Genomic DNA, 8031 nt, shown 5'->3' on the forward strand with positions numbered 1-8031 from the left:
ATTGGGAGAGTACGAACAATGTGAGGATTCCTCACATTCTTCGTACCCTTGTGAATTTTTTAGTATTTTTGGATTTAGATTTTCCGGAAATCATTTCACCACTTTTTAAGTGTAATGAACCTATTTAAACAACATCCAAACCATATGATGTCCCAAAAAATTTTCAAAACTCCAAAGAAGTGGAGAATTGGGAGGGTACGAACAATGTGAGGATTCCTCACATTCCTCGTACCCTTGTGAATTTTTTAGTATTTTTGGATTTGGATTTTTCCGGAAATCATTTCACCACCTTCTAAGTGTAACGAACCTATTTAAACAACATCCAAGCCATATGATGTCCCAAAAATTTTTAAAAACTCCAAAGAAGTGGAGAATTGGGAGGGTACAAACAATGTGAGGATTCCTCACATTCTTCGTACCCTTGTGAATTTTTTAGTATTTTTGGATTTGGATTTGTCCGGAAATCATTTCACTACCTTCTAAGTGTAACGAACCTATTTAAACAACATCCAAGTCATATGATGTCCTAAAAATTTTTAAAAACTCCAAAGAAGTGGAGAATTGGGAGGGTACGAGCAATGTGAGGATTCCTCACATTCTTCGTACCCTTGTTAATTTTTTAGTATTTTTGGAATTGGATTTTTCCGGAAATCATCTCACCACCTTCTAAGTGTAACGAACCTATTTAAACAACATCCAAGTCATATGATGTCCCAAAAAATTTTAAAAACTCCAAAGAAGTGGAGAATTGGGAGGGTACAAACAATGTGAGGATTCCTCACATTCTTCGTACCCTTGTGAATTTTTTAGTATTTTTGGATTTGGATTTTTCCGGAAATCATTTCACCACCTCCTAAGTGTAATGAACCTATTTAAACAATATCCAAGCCATATGAAGTCCCAAAAAAATTTCAAAACTCCAAAGAAGTGGAGAATTGGGAGGGTACGAATAATGTGAGGATTCCTCACATTCTTCGTACCCTTGTGAATTTTTTAGTATTTTTGAAATTGGATTTTTCCGGAAATCATTTCACCACTTTTTAAGTGTAATGAACCTATTTAAACAACATCCAAACCATATGATGTCCCAAAAAATTTTCAAAACTCCAAAGAAGTGGAGAATTGGGAGGGTACGAACAATGTGAGGATTCCTCACATTCTTCGTACCCTTGTGAATTTTTTAGTATTTTTGGATTTGGATTTTTCCGGAAATCATTTCACCACCTTCTAAGTGTAACGAACCTATTTAAACAACATCCAAGTCATATGATGTCCCAAAAAATTTTAAAAACTCCAAAGAAGTGGAGAATTGGGAGGGTACGAACAATATGAGGATTCCTCACATTCTTCGTACCCTTGTTAATTTTTTAGTATTTTTGGATTTGGATTTTTCCAGAAATCATTTCATCACCTTCTAAGTGTAACGAACGTATTTAAACAACATCCAAGTCATATGATGTCCCAAAAAATTTTAAAAACCCCAAAGAAGTGGAGAATTGGGAGGGTACGAACAATGTGAGGATTCCTCACATTCTTCGTACCCTTGTGAATTTTTTAGTATTTTTGGAATTGGATTTTTCCGGAAATCATTTCACCACCTTCTAAGTGTAATGAACCTATTTAAACAACATCCAAATCATATGATGTCCCAAAAAATTTTCAGAACTCCAAAAAAGTGGAGAATTTGGAGGGTACGAACAATGTGAGGATTCCTTTGTAATGCGAGTTTCAGGTTGGATTTTTCCGGAAATTGTAGTTAGGTAATTTGTAATGCGAGTTTCCATCAATTTCAAACCTTTTAATTGAACTTAATGGTACTTTGTCGAATGTTTACGTAGTGAAAAGTTATTGGTACAACTCATACCCTTTTTGTGGACGGTAGTCGTACTCCTAAATTGCACAATAACATTGCAGGAGGCAACCGACTGAGATTTGGCCTCAACCGGTTGAGGAATGGCGGTCGACCAGTTGAGAACGGCGGTCGACCGGTCTCAACTGGTTAAAAATACTCTCAACCGATTGAGTAAATTCCTCAACCGGTTGATACCCATCTTCACCCGGTTGCCACTGGTTAAAAAACCATCAACCGATTGAGAAAATTCCTCAACCAGTTTGCTATATTTGTCAACCGGTTCCCACTGGTCAAATCATTCGTCAACCAGTTGAGACAATTTCTTCATTGATCAACCGCTTTCCACAACTCAAAAAATTGCTCACTCCCTTTAGAAAAATCTTCAATCACTCAATTGAACGTCGACACCGGGTGATTCTGCATCTAAAATTGTTTGAGGTGGTTGGGACAAATCCTCAACGAGTTCACACTGCATCCATAGGTCATTATCCATATGAGGAATGTTCTCAACCGGTACGAATAATGCGTATGCCTATGAAAAGTGGACTTAGCTAAATCGTAGGACTGGTTCTTACCGGCTGAACGTCATTCGTCAACCGGTCTACTAATGTACTAGCTATATATTGTTAGCATAGATAAATGAATATTTACAAATCTGATTAGGTTAAAGATCGTACAAAATCACACATGTCGAACATGAATGGTACCAATATATTACAATTTCATTTTGCCTACCATATTGAAAGAATAGTATTTGGATATTCAAATAAAATGGACTTAGTCATTAATAATGTATGGTCATCGAATCTCACAACTTCCCAATAAACAAGACGATATGTGGAGATGGAAATGATAAATATTAGAAAAATAACAAATATCATAATAATAATTTTTTCATTGCTCATGTCGACGTCTTTGTACAAACAATAGCCACAATGGTTTGTTTTTCTCTATTTCCCTCGTGTAAAACTAAATCACATGCTATTTCTCGACGTATTTTAACAGAATTACAAAAGTCGGAGCTTGTCATCGAATCACCATTTTTGAATCTCTGCATATGTCTAATGACATGCACTCCACAGTCCCACCTAAGAAAGAGAAAAGAAAAGCAAAACAACTTATTGAATGGTTGTCTAATAATACCTCAGAAAAAGAATAGTAATGTGAGTTATGTATTCATACTAACCCATTCACTTGGGTCGGAATCGAAGGAGCCCAATCAATGGAGAATTGGAATACATCTTTCCCTATGTCATACAGTTTGAAGAACGTTTGACAAAATTCAACCTAATTTATTATGAAAGTGTTAATAAATATGGAAGAGAAAAAAAATAGAATAGAAGAAAAATATAAACATGAAAGCATACCATTGTTTTGACCCTCTGAAACCGAAACTTGTCTCGATTCTTCGATCGTAATGAATCCAAAATTTGGATATGAGAGTTTTTGAAGTCAATGACGCACAAATACCAATGACCAGGGCATTCGTCATGCATTGGAATAAATAGTTGTAAAGTTAGAAAAACAATATATATGAGTTGGGTCACAAAATCTACTATATTATAGGTGAAAACAATATCTATTCTAAATTTCATATATGCAATTAAACATTAGAAATAAGTACTAACCTTCTCGCAATCATCCAATTCGCTAATGTACTTACTCACGATGGATGTTTTTCTATCGAAAAAATGATGAGGACTCCCACACAAAATCATTTGCTAATAAGAAAACATAATACGAACATTAGTATATTGTACTTAATATGTAAGTAAACAACAAGAGAAATATGAGCTTACTGAAAATGTCGTGGGAAGATAGCATCTTATACTTCGTATGCCTATGAATTGTCTTTCAAAATAATTTAGCTTTGAGGCTTCTAGATTTATTACCTGTTGTTGAACAATAACTTCAATAAATTTATTTAACTAATATAGCATGCATTTGATATAAATGAAGTAGGTACTTACAACATCTATCAAATTTTGTCTAGGACGTAAGCACTCAAAATCTCCACGAACTCCATGTTCATGACCAAAGTCAACAAGAAGCTCACTAAAATAATAATATGTTCAAACAAACTTGAGTAAATTGGAAGCATATGAAGGCTAAAATTGTAACAACACATCTATGAATGTTCTAGACACGACAAACCTTTTTGATAATGCTTTATTGAAAACATAATCAGCGACAAGAGATTGAAGTACATTGAATGATTGAGTATCCACCACGTCTTCACGAATGGACATGGGGATTGACTAATTCGAAAACAAGACATAATTATTAACTATATATGTTAAGTATAAAAAATAAGAACAATGATATTAAACTATTTGTATTATACCTCTGATGCTTCACGTTTTACCATCTTCCTTAAATTGTGTACAAACGGGGAGACCTTGAATTTACTTGGTTTCCTCTCCCTTGATGAACGTGTTTTCATGACATGATTAGGATAACTACATAGTGCTCGTAATGGTTCCTAATATGGAAAATGCCATTAATATACATCTATTTACTATATAATGGTTAAGTAGTTGTAAAGAAAATAATTTTTCCTTTTATATGATACATACCTTTCCATAATCTCTTCTACTCCTTTTGATTGGAAGTGGTAAAATATTTTGATTTTCGTCTGGAATGATATGCACTTCAATTGATGTAGCACATGCATCTTCATTCTTTTCATTCAAGTCCTCGGTGCATAACTTCTCATTTGACAAAGTGTGAAGATAATGTTCATTCACATTCATATTGTTCGTATCTTCCAAACTTCTCTTGCATGAGAGCATGTCATTCTTCGTTCTTTCCTCGTGCATTCTCAAAGGTTTTCCGCTTGACCTAAGGAAGATACCTTTCACTGTAGTATAATTCTCCTCAAATTTAGCCAAAATTTGATCACAACTACTACTACTTGCACCATAAGCCATATCAATTAGATGTGTCTTTAATTATTGAAAGGTTTTATCCATCTCCATTAAGTTCCTACCATCAACCTAGTGATATATATGAACGTGATTAATAACATCATAATACAAAGGTTGTAAAACACCGTTAGTCACGATGAATATTGTAAAACACTTACTTGTTTAATAACATCTTTGTTTAGATTGATGACAAATTTCTCATCATTCTCATTCTCACTCGCCATTGTCGTTGCATTTTCATCAACGCAATCCCTTATCTTATTTTCTATCACCCATATTTTGAGTTACAATATATTCATCAAAATATAATACATATCAGATTTTAAATCACTAAAAACTTAAATCAATAGTAAACGAATTTCAAAACCATAACTTACATTCTCATTTGCATATCCACCAAGTTTTTTCAATCTTCGTTTCCTGTCCAATACTTCATCATCTCCCTAAGCAGTAATCCGAGGAGAAGGTCGAGTATATAACGGTAGAAATTTCTCTTTAAACGATATATGCACGTGGTAGAATAACTACGAGTATATTTGACATAGATATATAGTTAGTTCATAAATTATATTAAAACAAATCGTATTTCACTATGATGTAAATTAATTGCAAGGACATTACCATTAAAAACAATAAGCAACCGCAAACCCCACTTTGTTGTTTCTTCTTAAACTCTTCAATCCCGTGCACAAGATAGGACAACACAAATTCTGCCCAATTCATCTTCTTTATTGAATCGATGTCTTCCACAAGATGTAAGAAAGAACGATTCACAAAAAGCTTCATTGTTGGGCACAATAATGCACCCAACACAAATAATACAAAACGAACTTTAAAATCGTTTCCACCCTCTTTATCCTCCCTAATTTGATTTTCTAACATCACTAATGGCAATCGCCCTTTTTTATCACAATATTTTTTACATAAATCATTCTTATGGCCAACATCTTTGTTCATGCCAATCTTGAACCCTCTTGCCCTCAATCTCATAATAAATTCAACATCAATGGGGGATAATTTGATACAAGTATTATACAACTGTAACATATAAGTGTTCGGATTAAAACTATTTATCAACCAAAGACATAACCCATGATCAATTTTCCTACATCGAAGTTGCAAGAGGCTACCAAATCCTATTTCTTCTATGGCTGCCTTTTGCTTTGGTTCTAATTTTTCAATCACTCTAATCACTCGCTCGGGGGAGCATCGAGTTTGAAGATATAACTGAAAAGATACACAAACATCAAACATGTTTACATTAATATAATTTCCAACAAATACATAAGTAAAGAAATTAAATATTCATTACAAAAAAAATTTACCTTTGGAACCACACCCTTTTGAAGTGAATATTGTTTTAAACTTTCTTTGGACTTTGCCATGAAATTTTCTTTTTCTACTTTTGAAAGTGCATTCCACTTCTTGCCCATTTTTTTCCTCAACTACATTAATTGGTCACATAATTTAAATTCTAATTTTAAAATGTAATTATATTAGACATAGCAATATTACTCCTTACATCATCATTTATCTTCATTCCTTTATCCTTCTCTTTCATCATGGCTAATTGATCGTTACTACAAAACAATTTCAAACAAATTTAACAATAACAACCACAAAAATTACATTAAAAAACATATTATTTTACATATTTCTATTTTCCCTTACTAGTAATGTATCCAAGCGCCGATAGGCCTCTTTGGATTTCTAACAACTTCAAGACCATCGCGTTCGCTCCTAAAAATTAAATCAAATCATTTAAGTCAATTTTTATAATATGATTTCGGATATAATAAATCAAACATACTTTCACCACCACATTATCTCAACATAAGTTTTTTTTCACATTTCAATAATTTTTATTTTTATATCTTACTACAATCAATCAAATGCCAATTAAAATACAAATACCATTACAACTACAACATCCTCCCCAAATATCTTTACATTTAAAATGATGACAAAATTAACATATAAATTTTTTTCAATGTTCAATAATGGATCTAACCACACGCTTTTTCTATAATGTAATCAATCCATAAATCTAACAAAAAACATGAAATTTAATGGATACAATATTGTAAAACACATAATTACTACTCACATTTTTTTCCCTTTATATAGAGCTCGCCAAATAATTAGGATACAAGCGCCTTTTGAGTAACAAACAATTGTGTCTTTCTCAGCTTTCTTTTCCTTAGTACTACACGTCCTCTTCTTCTTCTTCTAGCTACGTCTTCAATTCGGGTTTTTAAACCATTAAATTTAGAACCTAAAAACACCCCCTTACACCTCTTAAACAAAATATAAAATATGAAGAAAACACAAGGGTTATGAAGATTCCACTAAAATTCTCCGTGTGACAAAATGCAGTGGTAGAGGGGAGAGAAAGCAAAATTTCAGAAAATTTACATAAAATCTTCGAGAAGAAGAATCTAGCAGAAAAAATAGCTGACCTGGACATCGGGAGAAATGAAGTCTAAGACTCGGATCTTGGCACCGACCTCGCCCACAATCCTGAGCTCGTGGTCCTTGAGGGAGACTTCTTTGATGAGGTCAAGACGTCAGCTTGGAGGAGGTTGGCCCGGTTCACGGCGATGGTGGTCTCCACCCACCTGTGAAGACGTCTTTGATCCCAGTTGATGGCGAAGGTGGTCTCCACTTAGCCGTGGAGACGTCTTTGATAAGGTCTGCGACGTCGGCCTCGAAGAGGTTGGCCCGGTTGAAGTCGATCGTGGTCTTCAGCCAACTGTGGAGAATCAGTGGAAAGAAAACAAAGATGAGAGCGGGAAATGAGTGAGCTATGGAGGAAGTCGGCTATGGAGGATGAGTGAGGGTGGGGAAGAGCCACACAGCTGGCTATGGAGGTGGAGGAGAAGAGAGCAAATTAGGGGGGAGAAAACAAAGATGAGAGCGGGAAATGGGTGAGCTATGGAGGAAGTCGGCTATGGAGGATGAGTGAGGGTGGGGAAGAGCCACACAGCCGGCTATGGAGGTGGAGGGGAAAAGAGCAAATTAGGGGGGAAAAAGGGGAAAATGAGGAGAGATGGGGGAGAGAACGGGAGGGGGAGGTACCCGGTTTGAATTTTTTTTTTTTCCTTTTCATTTGGGTGGCTGAGATTTATTTATTTTCATCCAATGGCTGAAAAAAAAAAATGGAGGCATGGTACCGAAGGAGGTATTGTAGAATTTTCCTATAATATATCTATATATGAAAGAGTAGTGTTTGTCCGATCTTTTTTTTTCTAA

General features: G+C 34.6%; 2 long non-coding RNA genes across 3 annotated transcripts; both read right to left on the minus strand.

Annotated features, from left to right (window-relative positions):
• Positions 1–3867: 3867 nt before the first annotated feature.
• LOC117916471 lies at positions 3868–4469 on the minus strand. Its single transcript, XR_004651565.1, has 3 exons — positions 4429–4469; positions 4197–4334; positions 3868–3907 (listed from the first exon to the last, which is right to left on the minus strand). It is a non-coding gene; the product is annotated as an uncharacterized LOC117916471 (long non-coding RNA).
• Positions 4470–6319: 1850 nt separating this feature from the next.
• Positions 6320–7302, minus strand: LOC117916853. Of its 2 annotated transcripts, none has more exons than XR_004651614.1 (3): positions 7239–7302; positions 6451–6519; positions 6320–6359 (listed from the first exon to the last, which is right to left on the minus strand). It is a non-coding gene; the product is annotated as an uncharacterized LOC117916853 (long non-coding RNA). The 2 variants fall into 2 exon arrangements; XR_004651615.1 differs by lacking the exon at positions 7239–7302 and adding an exon at positions 6887–6903.
• Positions 7303–8031: the final 729 nt, after the last annotated feature.

Source organism: Vitis riparia, chromosome 6 (genome assembly GCF_004353265.1).
Source record: "Vitis riparia cultivar Riparia Gloire de Montpellier isolate 1030 chromosome 6, EGFV_Vit.rip_1.0, whole genome shotgun sequence".
Lineage (NCBI taxonomy): Eukaryota > Viridiplantae > Streptophyta > Magnoliopsida > Vitales > Vitaceae > Vitis > Vitis riparia.